The 14236-nt window shown below is 37.6% G+C and overlaps 1 protein-coding gene across 1 annotated transcript in view; it reads left to right on the forward strand.

Annotated features, from left to right (window-relative positions):
- FBN1 (fibrillin 1) overlaps positions 1-14236 on the forward strand; it is a 232954-nt gene that overhangs the window by 43470 nt on the left and 175248 nt on the right. The gene's annotated exons all lie outside the window — the stretch shown is intronic.

The raw sequence follows: 14236 nt of genomic DNA on the forward strand, positions 1-14236 counted from the left end.
GCTGAGGAACTGGGCTTTCACATATCGTGGTATATCCATACTCAGTACAGCTCACTGATGTGTGTATAACACTCCTCACTTTTCACAGGGAAACACCAAGGCGCAGGGAGGTCAAGGATGTGCCTACGTTCACACACGTAATGATATGCTTTAATCTGAATGTGGGTTTTCTGTTTAAGTGTTATGCTTACTGCTGCTCCTAATTAAAAGAAGTGTCCTGCTTGATTTGCCTACCTATAAATGCAAATTTAATATCGAGATATATTTAGATGTGTAATATTCTTGATTTTTTTCCCCCAGTCCCCTGAACTTTGGCTTTGATTGTCTTGCCTCTACATTCATAGCCATTTTCTCATCGTTCCTAGTTTTGTGGTGAAGGTTTGGGAGGTTTATTTCATACAACGTTGCAAAAAATATTCATGAAAATACTCATTTAAAATACTAATGAACTTTTTAAACAGCAATCATCACTTTTATCCAAAGTTGTATAAAGATTTTTTTTATTCTGTGTTGGAAAGTAAAGATTCAGTAGCAGATGTTGAATATATAGTGTATAAGAACAAAGAGCAGAGATTGGTATGTGAGAAATTATTTTCTGTTTCTATTTTTGCAAGTTCACCTAAATTCAGTTATTTGCTGATAAAGCAACAATACCTATTTTAGCAAGTAACTCTAGGTCAATTATTATTATTTTGATAAAGATAATTTAATTATCTTTAATTAATTTAATTAATAATAATTAATATTATTTTGATAAAGATAAATTATATTGTATCTTAGTTCAGTACCACGACATGGTATTGATAAGTAATGCACTGTGAACTCTTGGCCTTTACATTGCATTTGGCATAATTTGGAGGCCCCTTTTAAAACCGTTTCTCTTCACAACTTGAAGTATTTTTATTGACTTGGAGATATTCAGTATTCAGAATAACAAAGATACCCCTTTCAATTAGGTAGTATCATTCCATGGCCCTACGGAAGATGATGTGGAGTTTAAATTGTTGAGGTTAAAATTGTTAGTGTGTAACATAGAAAGTAGTGTGTGAAAATAATTCCTCAGATGACAGTACTACATTTAATTTGTTTTAGAAAAATCACAAATAGGAGGAAGTTAAAGGACATTTTACCTCTAAGAGCGTGATTAATAATTTGCTGCAAAAAATATTGATACCCAGAGTGCAGGCATTGATGATAAAACAGTCTAAAATAAAGGGGGCATGATATTTAACCATTCTACAGTTATTTCTTCAAAGACTTCACCTTTTTAAAATTTTTTTATTTTATTTTTATTATTTTTAAAAAATATAATTTATTTTCAAGTTGGCTAACATACAGTGTATACAGTGTGCTCTTGGTTTTGGGGGTAGGTTCTCGTGATTCATAGCTTACATACAACACCCAGTGCTCATCCCAACAAGTGCCCTTCTCAATGCCCATTACCCATTTTCCCTTCTCCCCTGCACCCCCCCCACCCCATGAACCCTCAGTTTATTCTCTGTATTTAACAGTCTCTTATGGTTTGCCTCCCTCCCTCTCTGTAACTTTTTTTTTCTCCCTTCCCTTCTCCCATGGTCTTCTGTTAAGTTTCTCGAGTTCCATATATGAGTGAAAACATGATATCTATCTTTCTCTGACTGACTTATTTCACTGAACATAATACTCTCCAGTTCCATCCATGTTGCTGCAAATGGCAGGATTTCATTCTTTGTCACTGCCAAGTAGTATTCCATTGTATATATAAAACACATCTTTATCCATTCATCAGTTGATGAACATTTAGGCTCTTTCCATAATTGGGCTATTATTGAAAGCACTGCTATAAACATTGGGGTACATGTGCCCCTATGAATCAGCACTCCTCTATCCTCTGGGTAAATTCACAGTAGTGCTATTTCTGGGTCACACGATAGTTCTATTTTCAATTTTTTGAGGAACCTCTATACTGTTCTCCAGAGTGGCTGCACCAGTTTGCATTCCCACCAACAGTGCAAGAGGGTTCCCCTTTCTTTGCATCCTCCTCAACACCTGCTGTTTGTTGTATTAGCCATTCTGGCAGGTGTGAGATGGTATCTCAATGTGGCTTTGATTTGTATTTCCCTGACGATGAGTGATGTGGAACATCTTTTCATGTGTCTGTTGGCCATCTGGATGTCTTCTTTGGAAAACTGCAAAGACTTCACATTTTGCCAACATTAAGAAATGAAGTGAATGTGTTGAGTTACTATTCTAACCAAAACTGCCATATTACTCAGGGATTTCTCCAAGTCTGGAGTTTCTTTAACTGTTCCTTTCGCGATAAGGCTATCCTGAAATTTGTACTAAGATGTAAATATATTTTGGTCCCATCAAGTCTTCACAGTGGTGATTATCTACATAAAACTAATCCTTAAATGGCAGATTTTCAGGCATGTGCAGTAGTGGAGGTTACAGAGGAAACAGACTCTCTTTAATTGTTACCCGTTGCCTTTTGTACCCATGAATACAGTCCTGACCTTCAATGGGAGAAGGGAAACATGAGTGTAATTTCCCTGAGCACGTGGGAGAGGGGAATCTTTTTGATTCCGGAATTATATTTCTACTTGTAGAGTCTTCCCTGTTTCTGCTCTTATGGAAGACATCTGCTTACCTCTTTAAAGAACTAGGGGCAATATATCCTTTTATCCTCAAATGTATGGTCGTGATTTCAACAATGATTAACAAAAATGTAGGACTGAGTCAGGATAAATCCATCCTGAAGCATGGGGAAGTGTTCAGTGTGACTTCTGATGCTGGGTTAGTATACTGATTAAGTTGTTTATTACGTAGGCTGATTTATTAAGTTGTTCAATTACCTTGGCTAGTTGCATTATGCTTTAATTGGGATATGGATTTTTATTTTTAAAAATAACTTCCAGGAAGTCTTTACTAATCTCCTTTCTCCCTTCCAGGAGGCTAAGCCAAGTGGTCCTTCTGTACTCTCCCTTAGCACACTCTCCACGCCTGTTTTGATAGCACACATTATATGGAAACAGTGGGTTTCCATGTCTCTCTCCCCAAGTAGGGTATAAACTCTTCAGCAGCAGCTATGGTTTCATCAACTTTTTAATTCGCATACCAAGCTCAATGCCTAATACATAGTACATGGCCATTAAATGTTGAACTAGACTTATTTTAAAGCACCAGGAAATCTGGAGATATGAACATATCAGATATGAACAAATGTCTCCTAGAAGTATAATTGATGTTTACCTACTTGTGGATGGTCCTGGATATTTTGCACTGGTATCATTTTAACCAGAGTTTACAGTGTTGAGGGCTAACTGAATTTGGCCCCACCTTTCAGAAGTATGATCTTTCAGGGACACAGGACTGTCATTTTTCAGTTGGCAAGGATGCAGAAAAGAAGGTATATTTTGATTAAAACCAGGTGGCAATAAGCCAAATAAACAATTCCCTCTCATGATATACTGCACACGGAAAGGACCATGTCAAATGTCAGTTGCAAGTACTTCTCAGAATAAGTAGCTTTGTCCCTGGCAGATATTGGAACTTCTATACATCTGTAACTACCTCAGAGAGCCAATACAAGTATAGAATACCCTTTGGGGTAGGATCTGGACACTGGCAGGATCTGGGCCACTTTGAGCCAAAAAGTGAATCTTAATAATCCATGAATGTAGTGTTTGGATTTGTGATGGTGTCTCCATTACAAGCAGTGGATCCATGCTTGAATTGCAAATCATAACATTCGTTTAACAAATGCCATCAGGGGCGCCTGGGTGGCGCAGTCGGTTAAGCGTCCGACTTCAGCCAGGTCATAATCTCCCGGTCCGTGAGTTCGAGCCCCGCGTCGGACTCTGGGCTAATAGCTCAGAGCCTGGAGCCTATTTCAGATTCTGTGTCTCCCTCTCTCTCTGACCCTCCCCCGTTCATGCTCTGTCTCTCTCTGTCCCAAAAATAAATAAACGTTGAAAAAAAAAATTAACAAATGCCATCATAATATGAAGCAAATTTGTCTCACTTGTAGCTTTTAGCCAGTAAAATAGTGCTTCTTTTTTTAAATTTCTTAGCTAGTTAGTTTCATCACACAAGTGGCAATGATCTTGTTGCCTGTCTCTCTGCACTAAGAGAAGGGAAAGTAAAGACCTGTGACTTGTTTGGCCTGCAATGTTTACTTCTTAAAAACTGAATGTGAATACCTGTGGTTACATTTTCCAGTTTGCCACAGTCTTTACCACTTCCTATTGTAATGCATCATGCTCACTTCATTCATTCAGTTTGCTTTTTAGCTCCTGGGGGCACTTAAGTTTGCCACCTCCTACTACATTCTACATCAAAGATTGCATCTCTTGGTGTTTTCTTTTGTAACAAAAGTTTCTTTTATTGTTCTTTCTTTTACTTTTTTATCCCTATAAATTTACACTTATGGTTTTCTGGATAACCTCCAGCCCCCACTCCCCTTCATTTTTGCCTTCTGTCTTAGTAAACTTGGGCATTGAGCAACTTAGTCAACTTTATCTTCTTGCCTACCCTCAGTGGTACAGTATGTTAGCATTTCATAGATGATTGAAATGAGATTGGTACCTATTTTGGCAGTGACAAAACAAGCTAGTTGTGTGTTGCCACAGTTACTGCCAACAAGACTATGTGGAATCACATTTTCTCTTGCCATCTTGCACTAGAATGCTGACTACTTAAAATCTTGTTAAATGCTTTTATATTAAACACAGTGAATCATGTGAGTGGATAAGACTTCTCTAGGTAATGATAATGAGAGAAGAATGATAGGGACAGAGCTGAATTTGTAGATGGGGATGTGGTAATGATGAATAGGCTTAGGGAAGAAGAGAACAAAAGATAGGTATTGAGAAAACCTGAGGTACTGAGGAGAAGGAAGAGAACCAGGAGAACCCTGAGCCAAAGAAACTAAAATCAAGTTCAAGAAATAGCTTGACAATTGTTAGACTCTTCAAAGGGTCAAGAAAGAATGAGAGTCACAAAGAGGCCCTCTGATGTAGCAATGGGTGATGTGTAGTGATGTAGAATGTGCCAGGCAGTGTGCTGAACACTGTAAGTGGGCAATTTGCAACAACCTTATTAGGAAAGTCCTATAATGACCCACTTTACAGACGAGTGAACAGAGGCAGAGAGAGGTCAAAGAGTTTGTTCAAGATCAGACAGCTTATAAGGGGTGCAATCAAAAAATGAAACTAGGTAGCCTTTGCACACAACCACTGGGCTATATTTGGGTTTCACTGGAAGAGGTAAATAGTAACCATAGAGAATTTACTGAGGAATTGTAAGAAGAAATCCAGAACTAGGAGTTTTAGTGTAGAAGTAATAGATTTAAAAAAAAAAAAAGCACTTTAAGAAATTTGTCTAGGTAAGTAGTTTCCCTCCCTGGTAGAGTTGAGCTAAGTTGCTTTTAAATAATTTTTAAGAGCCAAAGGAAAGGAGTGTTGAGTATTGCTTGCATGTTTCTACTGTAGGGACTTAGGATATTTCTGTTTGCTTGATTTTGATATTTTAAACATAACAACCCACTCTTAGAAGGTGATTCTTGTCTGTTTGTAGTGTATGTAAATTGACTCCAAAGAACTGAACCAACATTCTGAAATGTAGACATACGAAATGAGTATTGTTTAGTGTAGTTACCATGGAAGGTATATAGTTTTCCTATGATATTATAATTCTTCAAACCATATTTGGAAACTCTCTTTTGAATTATCCTTAATTTTTTTAAATGTTTGTTTCTTTTTGAGAGAGAGAGAGAGAGAGAGAAAGTACAAGTAGGGGGGTGCAGAGAGAGGGGAGACACAGAATCTGAAGCAGGCTCCAGGCTCTGAGATGTCAACATAGTGCCCAACGCTGGGCTTGAACCCATCGACTGGGAGATCATGACCTGAGCCAAAGTTAGATGCTTAACCAACCGAGCCGCCCAGGTGCCCTTGGAATTATCTTTAAAGAGTCAGAAATACATTCAAATGAGTGTGTGAACATTTTGCCCCCCTTTCTTGGAGGCATTTGAATTTTTACAAACAGCCTAAAATAGGGTCAATTCTAGTGACTATAGTGGGTAGTCAAACCCTTTAGTTGATTGGGGTTAAAAATTGACTTAGGTTAAAAAGCAGTGAAAAGAATTGTCTTGGATGACTCTTAAGGCACATGGAATTGGATTAATGTTTTAATGTTAAACTTTATGTGAGCCAGTGTAAGATACATACACCTTAATGTTAAACTTTGGAATCCTAAATGCAAATAAGAAGACATTTTCTATCATTACTCAATCTGGAGATCTTCATCATGTGCTATCTGAGTGTAGGCATGGATATGGATTTCTCTCCATCCCGAATCATTTGTTCAGTGTTAAAATTCCTACCCAAGTCTAAACTGTAAAGACAATATATGGATTTTTGGCAACTCAAGAAAGTCTGCTGGATATTTTGCTGGCTATTAATAGATAAATTATAGGGGAAAGCATTATTGAACTGATAGCTTTAAGAAGAAAGAACAATGGGGGGGAAATGAGGAGTAGAATAACAATGAAAATTTGGCAATAATTCACAGTCCATCAGAGAAGCATGACAATGGAAGGTAAACTAATCTTTGTTCATCTAACTTGCATCTTTAGGGAATTCCAGTGTTAATGGAGCTGGAAAAGACGCTTAGTTTTTGTTTGTTTGGGGTTTTTTGTTGTTGTTTTGTTTGTTTTTGCACAGTAATGGAAGAATAGAACAGAGGACAGGTTTGTTGATTGTAATTCTGTTTTATTCTCTGTGCAGTTGGTATTTAAAAAACTCTGTTCCTCATAACATATCATCAGATTCTCTGATGATACAAAAATGATGGTTTTTCACAGAGCTCTTTTTAAATGATTTCATGGAACAATTTTCAAAAAATAAAAAAGAAAAAGAAAAGAAAAACAAGTATCCTGAAAGCAGTTGAGCCTTTATTTCGTAAATCCAGGGAAACAGTGTCTGTGGTGTGAGTAATGAATGGAAAGGACTAACATATAATGACCCAAATATGTAATAACCAGGTATTGTATGGTGGATACACACACCTTATAAAAAGAAAATAGAAGCATGACCTACTCTCAAACGACTGTCTAGAATGCTTCACAGAATTAAGAGGTGATTTTCTTAGGCTTTTTCTCCTGGAGATTTTCAGGAAAGTACTGATGAAATCTAGATCCTGTTTTTCTTTGAAGCCCCTGTTCTGTCTCTCTGAAGGTATGGGTAACACTGCACTTCTGATACTCATTTTACATTTTGGGTGGCTATTACTAAAGTCCCCATAATAAATGCCATAAGCTAACTCCATTTCTCAAAGTTTCTTGGAAGGCAGAACCCTGTGAACTACAATTTTCTTTTGTCTAAAAAGTAACATGCAATAGACTGCTTTCACTGAAATATATTGAGTCACTTGTGAGCCTTGCTTTTGGTATTTAGTCTAAATGGAAAGCAAATACCAGTGTGTAGATAGCAGAGGCAGAATGCCGTAAATATTACTATGCATCTAAAGTGGTATTGCAATATTTGGCAGTTGGTGGATCATTGGATAAACTTGATTTTCCTAGAACATTTCCAGGAAATACATCTGTTGACATAGACATTCGGTTTTTGTGGTTGAGTGACTGTATGCACATAAGGAACATATGCTATCATGCCTCTGGACACTCGGCAGGCCCATGTGAACTAGCAGGACTGGTGAGATGCCATCACAAAGCAGTTTAATTTTTGTCTCTTACTATCCTTCCCAGCCTGCTCTGTGGGCTAATTTTCCCCCTGCCGGTGGTTGAAATGTTCTGGTCCCTTTCAGAATTTCTCCGGTCCCTTATGTGAACAAAGATGTCTCTATTCTTATTGGTTGCTCACGTTTCCTTCCTCAAGCCCTGGATGTCCAGTGGTACCTCCAGCCATCTGGGGCCTCTTTGCTGCTGCAGGCAGCCCTCTGAGAAAGGACCTAAGCCCACTCCACACCAGCTTTCTCTTGCAGTAGTCCATAACTACCTGGTGAAAACACTTGTGCATTTTTGCCACAGTACATCTTCAGAGTGCAAACCAACTTCAACACAGTAGCCGCCTCTCCATTGAACCACGTCCAAGCATCTGGCCAGCCAGTTTCCAGGCATTAGACAGTTCCCAGTCTATAGTGTCCTTCAAACTGCAGTGGATACATCTCATGTAGTCTGAGTAATCTCTTTGAAGCCCCTCTTATGATTTATCATAATGTGGTCCTCCACCAGTTTCCTAGAGAGCCAGTGAAAGTTCAGCTCTCTCTCAAGGACCCCCTTCCCATCTCTTACTACCTCAGACGTTTATATGTTCCTATTAGGCATGAGGGTTTAAGAGCCCTATGACCAGATTGTCACTACCTCCTTTGCAAATTCTGCATCATACTGTCACCCTTGATTTAGAACATAGCATCTTGTTTTGGTGCTTCAACTGAAATGTCCATTTTAACATCCTCTACTATTATCAAAACAAATGATTTGATGCAGCTATTAAATTTGTTATAAAATTTGGTATCATGGGGGCGCCTGGGTGGCTCAGTCGGTTGAGCGACCGACTTAGGCTCAGGTCATGATCTTGCAGTTTGTGAGTTCAAGCCCCCCGTCGGGCTCCGTGCTGACAGCTCAGAGCCTAGAGCCTGCTTCGGATTCTGTGTCACCCTCTCTCTGCCCCTTCCCCACTCATGCTCTGTCTCTCTCTGTCTCTCAAAAATGAATAAATGTTAAAAAAATTTTTTTTTAATTTGGTATGATGGTTTCATCTTCAAAGACAATTTGTTTTCAAATTTATTTTCTTTTTCTAAGCTCTTACAAACTTTTTAAAAAGATTAAACTAGTTTTTATAAGTTAGTAGCCACACTTTGGATAACTTTGGGTCACTTTTCAGCCTTGAGTACTCAAAACTCTATTGTACCACTGACCAACAGAAATATAATGTAACCTATAATTTTAACTTATCTAGTAGCCACGTGAAAAAGTCAAAAGAAACAGGTAAAAATAATTTTAATAATATATTGTGTTTAACCCAGTATAGTCCAAAGTTTTATTTTAATATATACTCAGTATTAAAAATTGAGATATTTTGCATCCTTTTTTCCATACTAAGACTTTGAATTCTAATGCATATTATGCCCTATCTCAGTTTGGGCCAGCTAAGAGTCACATGTGGCTACTGGCTGCCATATTAGACAGCACAGCTTTAGAGCTTTGCTTCTAGTATTATATATCAACACCTCACCTAAGGTCTCTGTTAGGTCTCCAGTTTTCTTTCTTCCTGCTGCTGCTTCTTCAACTTAAAAAAATTTTTTTAAGTTTATTTATTTTGAGAGCGAGAGAGAGAACACAAAAGCAGGGAAGGGGCAGAAAGGAGAGACAGAATCCCAAGCAGGCTCTGCGCATCAGTGCAGAGCCAGATGCAGGGCTTGAACTCACAAACTGTAAGATCATGACCTGAGCCAAGATCAAGAATCAGATGCTTAACCAACTGTGCTACCCAGGTGCCTCTTCTTCAACTTTTAAGAAAGCAGCATGTTAGAAAACCAGAACCTGTATTGGTATTTAAAAATAAACCAATGTAAAAAAACCAACAAACAAAATTTGAGGTTTAGGATAGAGTCTAATTTCTCAGGAATTTCTAAGTTGAATTTTGTTTAAATATAAGTGATCAGCAAAATCTTTTGTAGTCATATCAATTAGATATAACAACTATAGCAAAGGTTTCATAAAGGCTCAGCCCTGAGCTAGGCACTATGATGGAATCAGAAGGAAATTTATGGTTCTTGTCATCAGGGACTGAAAATCATTTTTTGAAAAGTTAGAAATGCATATGTGAAATACTAAAATAACTATACAGAGTGAAGATTTAGCTAGGCAGAGTAGATGTGGGAAAGTACCACAGACAAAGGGAAGAGACAGTACAAAGATCCAGAGGCTGGAATTGCCAGGGGAAAATGGAGGACAAAGTTGCCCTTAGGAAGTCCTTGCTGTGCTCGCTTTCTCAGTGTTGGAGGCCTCCTATGAGAAAAGAGGAGCCAGCATGATGTCAACTTGCCTAACTCCAAAGAAGTGAAGGTCTATTTCAGATCTCTCTGTGGTGCCCTTCTGTTCTACTGAACTATAGCTTCTGTACCATTTCTGTCTGAGGCAGAGTATTGGGATTTCAAAAAATTCTTTGCATATATAAATTAGTGGGTGGACTAGTCTATTTCTGAAGCTGTTTTAGCTTAATCCTGTGGATAGCAGCCTGGAGACCCTTACCAGTTTTATGTGCTCAATTGAGAGTCCTTGAGAACACTTGGTGTTTACGTTCCTAGTAGTTACGACCTCTAGAGAGTCTGTGCTGGTTTTGGTTTATGAATATATATTGGAAAAATATATGGGACTTCGTGGTCAAGATGATGTGCCAAAGTACTTTTTGTAGAACATTAGTCCCTTGGGGATTCCATGAAATGAGGTTTCCATGGTCAATAGCATTTTGGAAACTCTATACTATGTCCTCTTTTTGGAGAGGCAGTGGGTGTATTAGCATATTAGCTCTTGGGAGTCCTTCAAGAAGGTAATTGTTTTTTACTCAGCACTGCTGAATCCATGAATTTTAGAATCCCCATCCTTCCCCGCTTTTCTCCATTAACACCTTTAACATCTTCATCCTGAAGATCTGGAGTCTAATTTTTTTAACAGTTATTTTGAAAGTCACTTGACATCTCTGGGACAATCCCTTCATGTTCTACATAGACATTTTAAATCCACATATGATCCTTATCTGAAGGTGAATATTTGTCTACTACATGTCTAGAGGTTCTTGGAGACAGATGATGGCTATCATGTAGTAACTCACCTTTTGTGTTCCTATGAGGATTCATTTGGCCATAAATTGAAACACCCATTCCCTGGGGTTTGGCTTTCAAATATTCTAAAGTATCACCTAGGCAAGGTGGACTATCCCATTAAGTAGTGGTAAATAAGAGTTCTGAAATATTTGATATGATTGACATGCATATGCCATCTGGTTTTCATCAGCACTTGAGGGTTCTACTTACCAGCACTGGGACTCTCAGATATTCTTGGAACTAGAGTTTCTTTTTCTAGATTGGTTAAATTCTTTTCTCTCAAGGTCAACCTTAAAGCTTATTCCTCCAGTCCGTTCTTGGCCATAGGGAGCTCCACCTCCCAGCTCCATCAATTTCCTTGCACCTTCACTCCCATCACTCCTCCTGGCTGCCCAGGCCTCCTCTATGTTTCTATTTGATGGTCAATGCATGTATTAAATGTTTGGTCTTTGTCATTCATTTTAAGCTAAATTAGCCATTTTAGTATTTTATTCCTCTGATGAATTCTTATTTTTCTTGTACTTCATTACATTTTTAAATAGGTGACCCAGTCCATATCTAAGGGGATGTGTGTGTGTGTGTGTATGTGTATTATGTGTATATTTGTGTGTGTGTGTGTGTGTGTGTGTGTGTATAATGATGGTTGTTAATGATGTTTATTAAGAAGTAAGGAATGAACATGTTCATCTTGTCAAAAACTTTTTTCCATTTACATTTACTGATTCTTGTTTTGAAATACTTATGTTAGCAATAAAAATATCTAGAATCCTATTTCATGGCTTTTAGGAAGCCTTATAAATAAGTTATAATATTTTAAGTTTTCTTAAAAATGTTTTCTTCTCTAAATGAAGCATAAGTGACATTGATTTAAAAATAAGAATATACACACACAGACACACACACACACACACATACACACACAGGTATGAATATGAATGTGAACATGTAGACACACACATATTTTTTAACTAGTATTTTTTTAAAAATTAAATTTGGCCTATCAGATCCCATGATCTGGGAATGAACAAATTTGCTAATCTAGTTCTAGTTTTGGTGATTTGTATATAGTCTTCCAGCCAGGCTATGATGCTTCCCATAGACCAAAGAACAGAAGCTAGGTCTCATTGAGTACCAGACGCAGTGCTGTGAGGAGAGTGGGTGTTTATTAATTCTCTGTTGACTTACTTAATTTAGCTGTGGGATCTTGAAGTTGATGAGAGATAGCATTTAAATATTAAATATTTGTCTAATACAGCATTTTTAAACAAGGTAATCTGAACAATAGCACCTACAAATGCATCTGTATTTCATGTGGAAATATGAGTACAGATATTGATGGTTGAAATGTGTGGGAAGTAAATTCTGTGGCACACATGAAAGGAAATGTTCTCCAACTTTCCTACCATATTCCCTCAGCAGCAATCCCTTTTCTCTGAACTGCTTCAGAAGAGCTTTATAAGTAAACAATAGATCGGGATATTTATTTCCTCAGGAAATAAGAATTTCTAATGGTGCAAATCATAAAACAGACCCATTTCTATCTCTGTCCCTGGAGAGCCCTCACCCTCCTCCTCAGAGGAGACATTGTTGACCTTTACTGTTGCAGGACACTCAACCAGGTGAAAGAAGAGACTTAGAGGTTTGGGGGCAAAGTTTACCCAATCTGAAAATGGTTTTATAAATATGCATTAGCTCTTAGAGATCATTTCTTTCCTAAAGTCTCAATGGAAAAGTCTTATGTTTTGTTAGGGATTCTAGTGATTTATTCTTTAAATGAAAACCCATGAACTTTAAAAGACAAAAAGGCAAAGCCATGGCCCTCCAGAAATAAATTTTGATTTGTTCTTTGCATAATGATATGTACGCTTCATTTGCAAAGTGGGGAATATTTTGGAACTTTCTTCTTGTACCATAGGAAAAAAAGGCAGAGGCATACATACATTTTAATGATATAAAATTGGCTTTGTATAACAGTGTATAATAGAAGTTTGAATTGCCATCTTTGAGGAAAAGAACACTTAAACATCATAGAAAATTCTTTGATTTAAAAAAAAATAGCATAATTTGGAGTTGGATAGAGGTATTTCTTTTCAGACCTTATTTAGAATTCGTTTCTTTCTACAGTGTTTTTCCACACTGCCAAGCAGAACAAGCTATCACAAACCCAAACAAAAGGCAATGACTCTGAGAAGTCATTACAGCCCTTTACTGAGCCAAGGTGAAGTATGCATAGGGGTCGCATGTTCTCATGCCTCTTCAATTGTTATTCTTTATTTTTTATGAATGAGAGGAAGTGACAGGAAAATTATTTTCAAAACTAAATTTTATTCTGGGAAATCCTCATTCCAACTTGTCAATATCACATGACAATAATATCATCATTTTAATTTAAGATGCCTAATTAGGAGACTCTGTGTTTTTTCAATTGCTTGACCATTCCTAGAAAACTGGTTAAGAGCTCAGACTCTGAAAAAAAATCCTGTTCTTTATATTTATAGGTCTGATTCTGCTTTTTGTTTGTTTATTCATTTGTTTTGTTCCAAAGTGGAACCATATGGCATTTGTCTTTCTCTGTCTGACTTATTTCACTTAGCATAAAGCCCTCTAGGTCCATCCATGTTGTCTCAAATGTGAAGATCTAATCCCTTTTTATGACTGAGTAATATTCCATTGTATGTACATACCCCATCTTCTTTATCCACTCATCTACTGATGGACCCTTGTGATGCTTCCATATCTTGGCTATTGTAAATAATGGTTCAATAACATAGGGGTGCATATAACTTTTTGAATTCGTGTTTTCATTTTCTTTATGTAAATATCCAGTAGTGGAATTTTTGGATCCTATGGTATTTCTTTTTTTTTTTTTTAATTTTTTTTTAGTTGATTTATTTTTTGTGAGAGAGAGCAAGCAAGGGAGGGACAGAGAGAGTGAGAGAGAGAGAGAGAGAGAGAGAGAGAAAGAGAGGGAGAGAGAGAGAGAATCCTAAGCAGTCTCCCTACTGTCAGTGCAGAGCCTGATAAAGGATGGAACTCACAAACTGAGATCATGACCCAAGCCGAAATCAAGATTCAGTTGCTTAACCGACTGAGCCACCCAGGTGCCCCTGGATCATATGGTATTTCTGTTTTAAAATTTTTGAGGAGCCTGTACACTGTTTCCCCCTGTGGCTGTACCAATTTGCATTCCCACCTGCAGGATGGTTCTTTTTCTCCACATCTTCACCAACACCTGTTGTTTCTTGTGGTTTGATGTTAGCCATTCTGACAGGTGTGAGGTGATATCTCATTGTGGTTTCGATTTGCACTTCCCTGATGATGAATGACACTGAGCATCTTTTCATGTGTCTGTTGGCCATCTGGATGTCTTCTTTGGAAAAATATCTATTCAGGTCATCTTTCCAGTTTTTTT

The sequence above is a fragment of the Lynx canadensis genome, chromosome B3, assembly GCF_007474595.2.
Source record: "Lynx canadensis isolate LIC74 chromosome B3, mLynCan4.pri.v2, whole genome shotgun sequence".
Classification (NCBI taxonomy): domain Eukaryota; kingdom Metazoa; phylum Chordata; class Mammalia; order Carnivora; family Felidae; genus Lynx; species Lynx canadensis.